The following is a 16777-nucleotide window of genomic DNA, read 5'->3' as shown; positions in this document are numbered from 1 at the left end:
TATGTGTAACCTATAAAAACAAAAAGGAAAAACTACTGGGTAAACTATTGTTGCACTAATTCCACACGAGCAGTCTCAGAAGTAAATGTAGGCCAAAGTCCCTCCCGGGTTATTTAAAAACGAAACGTTAGAATAAAAGCAAAATCACTCTTCTAGTCTCCAAACGTTTATTAGGTAGCTTGTCTCTATTCTGCACACAGGAAATTAAACGTTAGGTAACAGCAAAATAAAAATGGCGAACGGTGAAACGGCCGGACGTCCCCTTTCATGAAAATGAATATTGCTTTAGATACTGCGTAGATATTGCTTTCCGAAAATCACTGGGAATATTGGTACGTTGCGTTTTACGAATCTCTTGCATGATCAATCGTTTTATCTTCGAGTTGGGAAAGCTGCCAGATTAATTTTGGATTTCATTTTAGATTTTAGCAACGCTCATTTTTCTTCTATTATTTATGGCAATGTACAAAGGGACCCCGTTAGTTTCTGGGATTCAAAAGTTATTTAAAAGAATTCCATTGATTCCGTATTTGTTCAGATTCCAAAGGGCGTGTTCTAAGTTATTTTTCATTAGTATTTTGAGTTGTTCCTTTCACACTCACTGTTGGCATCCATTTGTTCTGGTTATCCAGGAGTGAATAAATAGGAAAATGATTGCGCTATATCAAAAGGAGAAGGAAGATAAAAATTCATATTAATGAGCAAAAAATGAAACTTGTGCTATTCAGAATGCCATAAAAAGAAATGAAAAATAATAAACAGGCTTGAAAAAATATTAAAGCATCTGGATCGAAAAAGATAGATTTGAAAAAAGGGGAGGGCAGAGAAAATTAGAAGAGAAACTTATTTAACAAGACTTGCATCTCTTTTGAAATATAAATTAATAAAGATTAGAGTATTTGAAGTTGTGGCTTTCAACCTCAAAAGCTGGCTATCACCATTTGTTCTGGTGATTAGAGCTTTTCATAGCACTCTTCATTAACTTTATCTATTATATATTTCAGAGATGCCAATCTTGTTAGATCAGTTTCTCTTTCTTATTTGTCTCTTAATCCTCCTCCAGCCCAAGGTTTTCACTATCTTTCATTCACCAGAATTTTGTTTAATAATAATTTTCAAGTTATTATTCAAATTTTTATGCATTCCTGATGCACAAGTTTAATTTTTTGCTCATTAATAGGAATTTTTATCTTCATTCTCCTCTTGATATGGCGCAAGTCATTTTCCTATTTATTCACTCTGGATAACCAGACTTTATTTCATGTGGACCAAATAGCTATGGAATTTGTCAGAAGTTCTCGTTTTTTTTCTCTTTCCTTCGTTAAACAGAATTACAAATAGGATTAAATACAACTGGAGTTAAGCTAATTGATTATTGCTTCGAACCTCTGGAAATAAACTGAATATCTTTGGACTCGAGTTCCATATGAATTTGAAAAATATGATGACAAATGAACTCAAAGTAAGTGGGAATAATAACCCACTCTTGTCTGTAACCGGTTATTGAAACTGTCCGTGAATAACGCTAAAGAATGACAAATGCTGACTTTACAGGTCTCAGTACAACGTGTTTGTGCCTTTATATAGTTAGAATAGTTTTTGTGTGTTTGTGGCTGACGCTTTCATCATGATGTTAATTAATTATATACTAAATAATAATTTGATCATTTCATCTGATATTCATATTGAAAATAACTAACACACACACACACACACACACACACACACACACACACACACACATATATACTATATATATATATATATATATACTATATATATATATATATATATATATATATATATATCATACACATACACACACATCACACAGCACACACATATATATATATATATAGATATATATATATATTACACACACACACACTTGCTGCCAACCCAAAACTTCCCCGGGAAAACTCTAAAGGATTAAAATAATGTTCCTGAGCCTCCTTGCGCTGACTGGCCCTTTTATCCAGATATTACTGTTCTAACTGTCCCATTTATCCACGTATTACTATGGTAACTCTCCCTTTTATCTAGGAATTACTGTACTAGCTGTCCCTTTTATCCAAACAATATTGTTCTAACCTTCCCATTATCCAGATATTACAGTACTAGTGACCATCTCATTCATCCAGGTATTAATATGGTGACTGTCTGTCCTACTTACCCAGATGTTATTGTACTGACTGTCCCTTTCATCTAAGTATTACTGTGCTGACTGTCCATTTTATTCGCATATTACTGTGGTGACTGTCTATTTTATCCAGGTATTACTGTGATACCTGTCCCTTTTATCCAGGTATTAAGGTGCTGACAGTTCTTATTATCCAGGTATTACTGTGCTGGTGAACTATCGATTTTATCCAGGTGGTATTAGTGTAATGACTATCCCATTTATCTACTGTACTCTCTATCTCTTTTTATCCAAGAATTAAATTACTGTACTGAGTGTCCCTTTTATCCAGGTATCATTGTGGTGACTGTTCATTTTATCCCCCCCAGACTATTGTGACGACTACCCCCTCCCAATTTTGCCCCCCCCCCCTAAACCTAAGCACACCCCCTAATAAACCTAAACTCCTCCCCACTAAACCTAAACACAAGCCTTGATACAGAATTATTAGTTACAGGGAAGAAAAGTATTTTGAATAGTATATTACTATGGTATCTAGTACATGAAATTAGTTATGGTAAAAATGTAAAATTTATTTACTATATAAATTACGTAAGGAAGGTGGGAAGGCAGGTGGGGGAAAGCGAATGGGTATGGGTTTGAAACCTATCCTGTTATCTAAGCTAGGTCAAATGATGGCCACGTGCCAAATTTAGTCTAGATCTGTCAAGCTGTTCGAATTTCAATTGATCATAAAGCTACAATCAAACAAATTTACAAAAATACATGCAAACATTCACATTTATTATAATTCTCTCTACTCTCTCTCTCTCTCAATCTCTCTCTCTCTCTCTCTCTATATATATATATATATATAATATATATATATATATAGCCATATATATATATATATATATATATATATATATATACATATTTGTATATATATACATATATATATATATATATATATATATATAATATAATATATAATGCATATATTTACAATTTGTGTAAAGGCACCATTAGAAATAACCCAAATAGACGAATTTGAAAAATACCCTCGTACTGAAGATGTCAGTGTATAAGAATACATTAGTCGAACATTTTAGCCTCTAACCTTCAAATATATTGATTTACGTAATTAAATTACATTCACTTGCACGAGAAATATCGAATGTTTTATGCATCACTTTAATATTATTATTATTATTATTATTATTATTATTATTATTATTATTATTATTATTATTATTATTATTATTATTATTATTGGTTGCAGGGCCAAATATATAGCATGTGGAGTTTATGGTTTATAATTATTATTATTATTATTATTATTATTATCATTATTATTATTACTCTGGTTAGAATTGGGTCATTAAACGGTATTTATAGTGTCCCGGGTGCTCTGTCTTGTATCGTTATTATTATTATTATTATTTATTTATTATTAAATTTGTTGGTCATGGGAGGAATCAATATGTAGCAAAATTACTTAACATAGTACAATACCATTGGGTAGAATGTTCTGGTGTACAACACACATTCACTAATAATAATAGGATTCCAAATCCACTTAACCTACAAAGCAATTCTCCCCAAAACAAATTGCGCTGGTATTAGAAAAAAAAAAAGAAAAGAAAAGGAGCCAAATTGACCAAATTACACACCCGAAAAAAATATAAAGGAATATCTCGCAGATTTTTATCGTGACTAAATTACCCAAATAAGCGTAATTTGCCACGGCTTATATAATGAATACAATCACGGAAGGCATACCATTTTCATTACAGAGAGCTCTTACGTTCATGATGGGCGGATATGAGCAGTCCGGTGATGAGGTTACCGTTCTAATATATTTAAATTTTGCTTTACTTTGTGTGATGGTAGGTAAGAATAACCTCAATGCGTTAGAATTATGTCAAGGGGATATATATATATATATATACTATACATATATTATTATATATATATAGTATTTATATATATATAGATAATATATAATATATATACATATATATAAACATCAATACACACACACATACACACCACAACCACACCACACACATATATATAGTATATATAATATTTATTTATATATTATATAGATTATATATAATATATATATATATATAATTTATTTATATATTATATTATATATATATATAATTATATATATATAATAATAGAATATCTATAGAATTATAGATATATGATAATTATAGTATAGTACATGATGATACAGGCCCGAAAAAACACTATTTTGAACGTTGAGCAACCTTATATTTTCAAGCACTTCCTTCTCGTGCTCCTGATTCAACTAGTTATCAATAGGGAACACAGGATGTCTTATTAAAGACCATATGTTACAAAGCAATAATTGTAGGTGTTTGGCAGTAAACTCCACCTGCCATACCAATGGAGAACTTTACTGTCACACCTTACATATGCGCTTTTTATATTACTGTACTTACTTCTTTAAGACATCCTATGTCCATAATTTTACAGTGATCAGGAGCACAGAAGGAAGTACTAGAAATATAACGGTTTGCCAACGTTCAAATAGTGTTTTTGGGGCCTTTTATCTTCATAGTTTTACTGTGGAGATACAGTAAGAAAGACTATTCATATTCGGTATATATTATATCTATATATATATAATATAATATAATATATATATATATTATATATTAATAGTATATATATAAACTAAATAAAATATAACATATTTCCACTGACACACACCACCACACCACAACCCACACCACACCACACACAACCCACACACACATCCTATATATCTATATTATATATTAATATTATAGTATATAGGTGATAATGGATTATTAAGATATATTAATATTATAGATATATATATATGTACGTAGATAGAGATATATATAATATAATGATTATAGATAACATATATATTATATATATATAGGGTAATATATAATATATATTATATATTCCAATGAATATAGTATATATATATACTATATATATTAGTATATTGTGTGTGTGTCCTGCTTCCCTTTACATGGCCTGTTCTCAGAGGGTGAAGCCCTTGTGTAGAAAACTTCTTACGGACACCAAGAGCCCAGTACAAATAATATAACAAAACAGATCGCCCATAATTAGCACCGTCGATTCCCTTTGACATAATATATTTTCCCACCCTAGACTCTATTTTGTAGGAACTCTCGCTCTTGCTGGCTATTCAGGCTATTCCTTTTTAAAACTGGTCTCAGTCATATATCCAGCACTTCCATGCCTTCCACTCCTCCACCCTCTCTGACCCAACCATCTCAAAACACTGATTCGTCCTTGTATCTGTGCTAAAACCTAAAACCTATAAACTTCTACGGAGTTTCCGCGCCATTTCCTACCTTTTCATTCTTCCCCATCCGCCTACAAATAAATTTCACTTATCAAATAAGCCATCTTCATATTTCCATCCTCCTGCACATAATATGCATTCACTGCCTAAATAACTCCCCTTATTGGCGGAGCGTCATGAGCGAGTGTCTGGCGCCTCTGTTCACTCCATTCGGGCGCCATCTTGAAACCCCCGGAGGCTCATTAAGCCTCTTCCAAACTTCCCTTATTAGGCCGCTTACTCCGAGTGATACCTGGGACTCGTTTTAATTGCTTTTGGGTCCCGGCGAATCTGGAGGTTCCACAGCCAATTACCCGAGCTGCATGTTTCCCTCGTCGATTTACCGGCTCGTTTCGTGGTATTCTTTGCTTGGATTTCTCAGGAATATGTGTGCTATGGCTTCTGGGATGCTCCAGTTGCGCATGTGTGGGCGAGTGGGGCGAGCAACCAGGGTATTTTTTCGCCATTCAGCATCTCGCCGCCTAACTTGTTCAGCAAATAGCCAATTTTGGCGTTCAGATTGGAGTCCTGTAAAGGCGTTATCACACAAGTTAAAACGACGTCATCAGGAATCGCTCATATGATGTCGCCATTGGTCTTTGTAAAAGAGGGTTGCTGGTGTGATTTGTGACACGAAAACGTGGACATTGTATTGAATTTCTAACTGAGAGCTCTAAGGGGTTTTTATTCTCTTGATTGCTATACTATGTGCCTCTTTTATAAAGGCTGACATATAGTAAAAAAAAACAGTCGACTTAGATTTCACTTCCTCGATACATTTGCTTGACTTTGATATTCCCATGTCATATTTGAATGACCTATAACTGTATGCAACTTTTTGCAGTGAAGTGTAGGCTTTTATGCCTGACTGACTTGTTCGATTTCTTTATTCAAAGTCGTCAATCAATTCACCTGGTGAAGTATTCATTTCTTTAAATGTTTGAAAGAGAGGACTGACAGGGTTCGAGGCTCATAAAACTCTATAAAAAATTCCAACTCTGACAAAGGTCCGATTAAATCAATACGATGGCCTGTCAGGAGAGGGAGGATGATGGAAAGCTGAGGAAAAATCCCTATATTCTTTGAATTTTGTTTTAAGGTAAAAGTGGAAGGAAAAGGGGATCCCTAAATCTAAGTAAACGAGATGAAGTTGAGCTTAGGAAGCAGAGGTCAGATTGCCGAAGGTCCCACTTCTGGAGTTCCTAATTTTCCGTGGACAGGCGCTTTAGCAGAGGCATTGAATTCAGAGAGGGAATCATCTTCAGAGATGAAGACTTTCTCTATTCCTTTCCTGAACACATTTCAAAGTTTTCGATGGAAAGCGAATTGGAAAACGTTAACAAAACAAGATTTTATAACGTTTTAGAATACAAACTCATCATTAACAACATCATGATATCTCCAGCTATCTCTTTTTCTATTTCTGTTTGTAATCAAATATTTAATTAATTGATTTCTCTGTATTGAAAATAATGGTCCGTAATATTCTATTCTTGGGTAATTTGAGTTCAAACGTGCAAAATTTTACTTATATGTCCACACACACACACACACACACACACACACACACACACACACACATATATATATATATATATTTATAATATGTATGTATGTATGTATGTATATATGAATGCATGTATGCGTGTATGCATTGTCATCAAATTTCCCGAATATTCCTTCCATCACCTCAAGACGTCTTTTGCCTCAGATAACCTTTCTTCACTTGTATTCTCTCTCTCTCCTATATAAAAAAAAATTAGATTTCGCCATCAAATATTTACGAATTGAAGCCGGTTGATAGAGTATGCATAGGATTTTTGGGAAGATCAAATTATGCGAAAAAAAATGTCAAAAGAAAAATTCTGACCCTGTCTGCAGAAAGAAACAGTTTTGTTTGCAAACCTCTCTGTCACTCAAACTCTCTGTCTCTGTCCGTCACGTATAAGGAAACCAAAGTTCTGTATGCACACCCATCTGTCAGCCTGATTGTCAGTCTGTTTGTCTAAAAATTTAAAGGCAACAAAATTTTTCCTGCAAACCTGTCTGTCAGCCTGTATGTGTGTCTGTTCTTATAAATTATAAGGAATCTACCTGTCAGCAAGTCGATCTGTTTCTCTGTATGTTCGAATGGGAGATTATCTATTAACGAACGTTGCTTTGTTCCTCCTTCCTCTCTCACTAACCACCCTCTTCTATGTCCCCCCTCCCCCATCCCCCTCTCTCCCCCCCCGCCCCCCCCTCTCCATGTCACTCAATTCTGTCTTCATAAAACAACGCAATTTATTAATAAACCGGCGCTGTTACTGTCTTGGCCAGTTGGTGCTTGGAACAAATTGCATTGCCTCCAAAAATTGCAAAACCATCTCTCTCTCTCTCTCTCTCTCTCTCTCTCTCATATGTGTGTTTTCAGTTCGGATAAAACAACAACGTCATTTACCTATAAATCGACGCTGGTGCTGTAGCCAGGTGTTGCTTGAAGTCGATTCCATTACGGGAAATGCAAGACATTAAGTCTCTCTCTCTCTCTCTCTCTCTCTCTCTCTCTCTCTCTCTCTCTCTCTCTCTCTCTCTCAGACATGCAGCCCAACAAAAGAAAAAGGCCTTGACGTATTGCCTGGAATTTAAGCAGATTAAAGGAATCGCAAAGGAGGCGAGTGGAAGTGAAATTGAGCGAGGAAGAAAAGGGAGAGAAATATCTCTCCTTTCTTTTCTTCCGATCGTTTCTCTTCTCCTTTGTTTTGCTTCTCCCTGACCTCCTTTCCCGATGGTGGAACCGCATGAGGGGTTTCATCGGGGTTCCGGTTTAACCTCGGCTTCAATATTTTCGTTTTCTTTGCAAGATCGGTACTGACCTGCCCTGATTTAAACCAATGCGTTAACCCCCGCCTTGAGTGAAGTACCTGGTGCTTGGTCAACGGCGGTGGTTGGTAGTCATGTTTTAGAGAAGCAAATGATTAGCAACCTCATCTCAAATTAGTAGGGAGGGTTGGAGTCAGCGAGTGCACTTATATGTAAAACATCTGACAGAACCAGTTATGAAATTAGACATTTAACACAAACAACTAGAGGAGGATCATTCAAAACAGCAACCCCGACTATTGATTGATCTTAAACAATATACATATAAATGTATATTACAATATACTATATATATATATATATATATATATATATATAATATATATATATATATATATATATATGTATATGTATATATATATATAATATATATATATATATATATATATATATATATTATATGGTATATATATATATATATTTATATATATATATATATATATATATATATATATATATATATATATATATATATATATATATATGTAGATGTAGAGAGAGAGAGAGAGAGAGAGAGAGAGAGAGAGAGAGACTCATTAAAAACGGCGACCCCGAATAGGGATAAAGCTGGGAAGAAGAAGAAATTATATATTATATATATATATATATATATATATATATATATATATATATATATTTAATGAAAGTGGTTCCGTAGTCTGGTAGTAGAGGGCAATATCTGTATATTTTTCCACCATTATCCTATTATTCCCTTTGCCGGGGTGGTTCCAGAGACTGACAGTGGAGAGAAGTAAGCAACATATAAGTGTATATATGTTTGTTCTTATTTGTTGGTACATAGAATTATTAAGTGTTTATATTGTTTTCTTTATATCTTATTACACAGAGTACACACATCTGCCACATTACCCTCCTCTGTGATCCAAGCTACAAGCATGATCGTGTGCATTCGCTGTAATATGTGATAGAATGCGCAAAAACTACCCAGATAGTTGCAAACATCAAGCATAAATATCAACTACACTATCTAATACAGGATGATGTGTCCAAACTGCCGCAAAATTTACCATAAACACTTACTGCATACATATCAAAAACAGATTGAAAACAAGTCGATGACCGTAAGGGGAGAAAAACCTTTAGCATCTCTTGGATAATCATACGATGCTTTGGCTAGAATAACCAATAAGTCTTCAATATCTTGCGACATGTGTGCGATAAGATTCCAACATGTGTGTATGGCATGTTTTACTGCAGTGTGAGTAAGGCCTAAGAATTGTAGAAAATCATATCATATCACAAACAGGCTGGAAATAAGTCATTGACTGTAAATGGAGAACATAACTTTAACTAACGCTGGATAATAGAATGACGCTTATCAAGAAATGCCAATGAGTCGTTCACTTTGCATTCGAGTGTTTGGGGCGTCTGTGCAATAAGTTGAACGAAGACTGTATCAGCAACTAGGCTTGAAGCCGTTTAAATAGACACCGAACTTGTTTACTACCGTGATACAGAGACTGACGGAAAACAATTAAGCGTTTCAATTCCTGCGGAGAATTGAATAAACATGCGTCTATCCAGAAAGTTCTTGGCGTCCCTCAGTCCCAATGGAAATCCCGAAACGACCGGAGGGGCAGGATTTAATAACATCCCAAAAGCCATTCTGTGAGAGATGGCGCTGATGCAGTTACGCTTGACTTTCGCTTGAAGTGGAAAATGAAAAGGATTTTAAGGCGATCTCTCGGTGCTTGTTGCAAGATGGGCACATTCACCCTAACCTCAATGCCACAACAGATGTTGAGAAGTTCATTATATACATAAGTGTACATATATATATATATATATAATATCATATATATATATATATATATTATATATATATATAATATATATCTAACGTCTTATCGCTTGGCGATAGACTTTTTGTGTTCTCCTTACGACTGTCATTCGTAAGTATTTTTTTTGGTTCCTCTCATCTCCCTTGGATATCTTAGTAGAGAGGTTCTTTCTTGACTAGAGGAGATGATTCAAACAGGCAGTTGACAAGATAACAACTTTATTCTGTAACTCCATACTAGGAGATGCAGCTCGGTCGGGACGACCGATAATGTTTGATCGTTGGCGTGGAACTGCCATTCTAAAGCATCGCGTCGATAGCGGAACATTAGCTATCTAAGCAATTCATATAAAAACACATACGTAGTCCGCCGGCTCGGAAGTTACAAGTTTCCGGCGTAGGTTAACAGGGTCAACCACTTCCCATGGAAGTTGTTGTGCAAAGTTATCATAAACATAAAAATGTTGACAAAGCTTAGAGCTAGATCAGGCTACTGCAGACAGCGCATAGCGTAATCTAGGTCTGCTTTGGTCACGTAGAACCCTCCTAATGCCATGACCCCAGGTCATGTTTTATATTTACAGATCTTGTAAATTATATATATATGTAATTATTACATTAGGCTCGGTCTGCTACCTATTCAAGCCTTGAATAACAAAAAAAAAAATTACTTTAAACATTGTTCATAGGAGCGTGCTCGTAACATACGTTCTAGGTATAACATAATAAGTGATTAAATGCATAAAAGGTTCTGTGACATACCCTTGTTGACATATTCATAAACAAAGATAAATGCATGGAAAATATAGATCCATGTTTGGTAATACTAATGATTATGTACCCAAAAATAATAACAAGGTAAAAATCAAAACATGTATACATGATTAATATGATAACAGGTATCCTGATTAAGAATAATGGTTACTAAATAATGATTATAGCATGATCATGGATAATTGTTAAAGAGTACTTTGACACTCTTTGTAATAGATAATATAATTGTATAATAGTATAACAATGTAATTCTGCACAGAAATTCAATATATAGGGCTGATATTTTATTAGGTGCCCGAAAAATACCTTTAGGAATATATTAATGTGATAATATTGGGCTATAATGATTATTAGGCGCCCTGGAGATACTTTAACTGTTCAAATGCAAAGGCGTGAGTCTTTCTTGTCCTACATTTTTGCCAGCATACGGACCGCTTTTCACACACAAACACAATTCCAGACAATTCCCTAGGCAACGAACTGAGTGGCCAGGTTCAGGCGGCCCTAAACGCAAACGACTTGAGTTTAAACGGGTACGTCATCTAGACGGGCCAGTACGTTCCCTTGGAGATCCTTCTGTTTACGCCTTAGCCTACGCCAAGCAAAGATGTTGACGGCGATAACCAATATGGCCGTCACGCTGAACACGGCTAGCAGAATGTAGTAGCGAAGATTTTCTCCACCTGCATAAGTCGATGACGCGTGGGTCATCTCAGCCAGTTGCGTCAGACGATGAGCTACTCGCGCGTTATATGGGAGAGGTAGTGATGGGATGATTGTGGTAGCCCACGTGTAGTTCGCGAAATGCGCCTTCTCACGTATTATCGTGTTGACCCCTCTGACGGTATAGTTTGTAGATGTCCCCGTACAACCATCGGCTGCTACGAAGATAGGGGCATGGGCGTGGTATTGTCCGACACATGACGTCGAATCCGGCCTTATCATAACGGATCCAAGAACCATTATTCATCCTGTAATTGAATTTATTACCGTAAAAGGGATAAAGTTTCCCCCAGACAACCTTCGCTTGTATGAGAGAGAGAGCCGTTTAGCACTATGTCTAACTCACACTGAATCCGTTGATATAGGATAGAATTCAAAAGAGTCAGCTGTACGAAATTTTATTATTCATGGCTTCTGAACAGTGAGTGAGTTTATCTAAGTCTTTAATGACTGTAAATGATTTCTTATCAGAAGAAATCAGTACATGCCCCGTTAAATTGGATATACTGTATTTGAGTTATTCGTCATGAAAGTAGGAAACGGTGCTATTTTGTATGATTGCCAAGCATCGGAAGAATCAAAATGAATTGTGATCATAATTCTATAATTTTCAACGCTGACTGATATTAGGCTATAATAGACTTCTACTTTATGGGCATCTAATAAAGGAATATAACCTAGCTTCTCCCGTCCGTTTTCTAAAGTTAACGTCAGATCTTTAATAGGCATGAGGTGAGGAGATAACACACCCTTGGTTGCTAACGCAATTGCTTCTACGTAATCTTTTGACTTTTCATAAAATGTGATATTTTCACAAGGATATGATCTATTTTCGAACTATAGTAAGCTAAAGTAGCCAGCAAATGTTGAACTTCCATGACCTGATCGATATTATTTGAATGTTCATTAACGATATTCATTATTTGATTGATCGAAGATAACTGGCTGCGAAGTTCAGATAAGGCCAGTTCGGTTTTGTGTTGCAAAAACTCAATTCTTTTATTTTGATTATTTATCTTGAGGCGATTTGAGATTCCTAAGCTAGATTCGCAACTGATCCTAAGATGTTTAGTACCAGCTAGAATAAGCGGGTTTCGGCGGCGTTCAAGAGTATTGTGCCGCACAGACCACATCAGCAGGTCACGAGCGAGTTCTTCTGCCTCGGCGGTTTTATTTTGTATGTCATAAGACAACATTTCCGCGACGCTTATTGTTTGAGCTAGTGAAATCTCTGAGTTTAGCATGAAAATTACGTTCATGCATTTCCTTAAGGGAAATACCAAACCTCATCAGGTCATTCTTTAAGTTAAGGACGTCATCTTCAGGTAAGAAAATAGCATGCATATCTACTTCGATAACAATATTACTTGACACGATGAATACATCATCGATTCTCTCAATAATCGAGCCATGATTAATTCTATTTTTCTTTCGTCCTAGCGCTCTTTCCATACAACAAAGATGTCTGAATACACAATATCACTCCTAACAATAAACAGATTAATTTTTCTTTTTGAAACCTGCAATGAGTAAAACATATGTAATAACTCGCGTAAAGAATAGGTTTACATACAATATGATTAATAGATATATATATATAAATTATTATACAAGTTTCATAAATACAACCATTTTTTCCCTCACTCCATCTACCCTTCTTTAGATTCTGATATGTGCCAATGGGACTATTCTCACATCAGTGGTTTGGATACATTTTTGAACCCTAACTCTATTGGCCGTTTAAATTTTCTAAAATGTTAAACGGGCCTTCAAACTTAGGTGTCAGTTTATAAATTTAAACCTTTACGTACGTATACTTGTATGTATACCTGATCGCCCACGGCATATGTTCTAGTTGGCTTAGCTATTTTATCATGATTTTTTTTCATCATTATGATCTGTGCTTCTTCTAAATTCTTTACGAATTATATTATATCGACTTATGGCTTGCATCCATAACATCCTTTAGAGGATTTGATAAATTATTGTTGTAGGCTTTAAGATGTGGAAAGGCGTTCGGGCCGGGATACCGTACAGTGCCTCGTGCGGTGTCCATTTTAATAGCACATGATACGAGTGATTAAGTGTGCTTAGTACCGCAGGTATGGCCAATGGTCCCAGTTGGGGTCTGCCCCCCCCCTAAGGTGACCCTTAAAAATGTTTAAAACCTCACGATTTGCCCTTTCCACTAGCCCATTAGACTCTGGGTGATAGATCATGGTATTGAGTTTTCTTTATACAAAGGAATTTGCACAAGGAGTTAAGGGAAATGATTATTGAACTCCCCGCCCGAGTCTGAGATAATGATGTGTGAATTCCATGTTTACAAATGTAGCACTCGTAAAACTTCCTAGCACACTCGACCCGCGTTTTTTGTTTTAAGCGCTATAAGTTCTGTATATCGAGTCAAAGCGTCTATAATTACTAGGAGGTGCTTATTTCCTCTGTCTGACTCGTAAAATCCTGTAATTAAATCTAAATGTACTCCTTTCAAAGGGTTGATTTGGCACGGGGTAAGCCCCTAGGCTGACAGGTGTCTTCGTGTGCCCTTTGTATTCTTGACAAGTTGCGACAATTTGCTATGTGGCTTTTTTGTTTTTTATATCTGTAAGCATCGTAAGCCAATAAAATAAGGATTTGGCTTTCTGTGACATCAAGGTATAACCCGGGTGTCCGTGCATGGATGGATTTTCATGCAACCACTTTAAGACAGTGGGTTATGAGTGAGATAGGCACCACCACCTGGTTGTTATTCAACTGCGGTGTGTTTTGCGGGTTTTCCTCGTCACGGATCTACACAGGATATTGTCCTGTAGGATATAATTCTGCTGCTTATACTTTAGGTATTCTTTTTCCTTCGGATTTCCGTTTAAACGCAATGATGATTTTTCTATTTGCGGATCTTTTCTTTGTTCCGTCTGTAATAGTTCAGCACTCCAGCCCAGATCTTTCCTGTTCAGATATAGTTTTTAAAACAACGGGCATGGAGGCTGATATATCTTATTATTCAGCTAATGGCTCGGTACAAGATGAAGAGGGGTTGCGCGATAATGCGTTCAGCAATGATATTTGCTTTCCCAGGTAAATACCCGATCCTCGCGCCAAAGTCCCCTGAATGATCATGTGCCATCCGAGTTCGCTTGGGGCTGTGACTAAAGCCTTTAAAGAAGTCGGTTAGGGGCTTATGATCAGTGAGAACCTTGACCGGGATACCGTATATTATGAAATTTAAAGTGCACGAGTGAATTAACAATAGCGAGCCCTTCCTTGTCTATTACTGCATATTTACTTTCGGAAGGTCTCAGTTTTACGTGAATAAAAAAAGCTATAGGGAAAAACTGTTTATCATATGTTGAAGCAATACCCCACCTACTCCCTAGGTCTGAGGCGTCTGTTGCTATGAAAAATTCCTTACCGAAGTCAGGAAATTTCAAGATAGGAGAACTACACAGTTCATCTTTTCAATTTGTTTATCGAACGCCTGTTGATGAATTTCAGAACCATACGAAATCTACGCCCATTTTTTATAAGATCGGTTAGGGGAGCGGCTATGATTGAGTAGTTGCGGATGAAGCGGCGATAGTAACCGCTCTGCATCCTAAAAATTGCTGTATTCCCTTGACGTTAGTATGGTATCGGAAAGTTACGGATAGCCGACACCTTATCGTGGACGACTTGAAGACCTTCACTAGAAACCGTGAAACCTAGATAGACTAGTTCGTGTTTTAAAAAATTCACACTTACCTTATCTTTACCCTTAAATTATGCTGCCTTAACCTTTGTAACACATAACATCCAATTTTACGTAAATGTTCTTCTAATGTGTTGGAAAAGATTACTAAGTCATCCATGTAGGCATGTAGGATACTCCCTAACAAGTCTCCAAAACCACGACGTTTATCATACGAGTAAAAGTTATAGGAGCACAACGTAAACCAAAAGGCATACGCAAAAATTCATAATGCCCTCCCCTGGCTGTGCTGAAGGCAGTGTATGGATATCTCTCTTGTTCCATCGGAATCTGATGAAATCCTTTTAGTAAGTCTAGGCTTGTGAAATGATTTATTCTGGCCTTAGTAAAGATAGGATATCATCGGTACATGGTACTGGGAATCTGTCAGGGATGTTTCTCATTTTAAACGACGAAAATCTACGCATATCCGCCAAGTTCGATCTTTTTTCGGTACTACTATTAACGGAAAATAGAAGGGCTGTTTGATTTCCTAATGACTCCTTCCTTTAACATTTTACCTACTTCCTCTGTTATCTCATTCTGAAATTTCATAGGAAGTCGGTACGAAGGTACATAGATTACTTTTCTGTTTGTCCTTGAGCCTGATTTGATGCTCGATGACATCCGTTTTTCCTAAGGTTCCATCCGTAGTGGAAAAAACATCATGATATTTAGTTAACAGATTCAAAAATTTCTGCTGAATTTCTTCTTCTTGAATGTCTGATTGATTTGTTCTTTTATTTAGATTGCAAAAAGGGTTTCATCCGCGACTGATTGAGCGTGATTTATCTCAGCTACGGTAAGAATGCGATGTGTTTATAAACTTCGGCATCCAAGATATGTTTTGATTTTTGTGGATTACTAAAGTGGTATTCAATGATTACAGACTTCGATGTTACATTTGTTGTTGTGAGCCGACTGTATAAACGGCTTGTGTGACGGATAATCCGTGTGTTTTCAGAGTTTCGGAAAGGATTAATGTTTCAGATCCTGGCAAGGTTCTCTTACACGCACTAATAATATTTTGAAGTTACGTTAGGCTCGAGAGTTTTGTGTGCAAGCTGATATTACGGGTGAGCGAGAGTTCTGTTGGGTTGCCTGTATTATTTTTGCTTGGTTCATGAGACAGGTGATTGTTCCGTAATGTAAGTGACAACTCTGTCTGTCTCTTTATTATCTAAAACAGATTTTAGGGTATTAGAAGACACCTATAGAATTTCCCCTTTGATATACACGCCGTGTTTTGCAGGTGCTAAGATAATATTTGAGTGCCCATAGGACGGGTATCCGATATAATTACTGCGGGATACATATTATGTTTTGTACAACGACAAAGGTATCAGCAAACGTGCGCCTTACCGACCTTGTACTGTACATGAGTTA

General features: G+C 36.1%; 1 protein-coding gene across 1 annotated transcript in view; it reads left to right on the top strand.

The window, feature by feature from the left end:
* LOC135223547 (glutamate receptor ionotropic, kainate 2-like) overlaps nt 1-16777 on the top strand; it is a 240123-nt gene that overhangs the window by 80917 nt on the left and 142429 nt on the right. The gene's annotated exons all lie outside the window — the stretch shown is intronic.

This window comes from Macrobrachium nipponense, chromosome 10 (genome assembly GCF_015104395.2).
Source record: "Macrobrachium nipponense isolate FS-2020 chromosome 10, ASM1510439v2, whole genome shotgun sequence".
In the NCBI taxonomy this organism is placed as follows: Eukaryota; Metazoa; Arthropoda; class Malacostraca; order Decapoda; family Palaemonidae; genus Macrobrachium; species Macrobrachium nipponense.
Note: the sequence above shows the minus strand (reverse complement) of the source record. Positions and strands in the feature narration are given on the sequence as shown.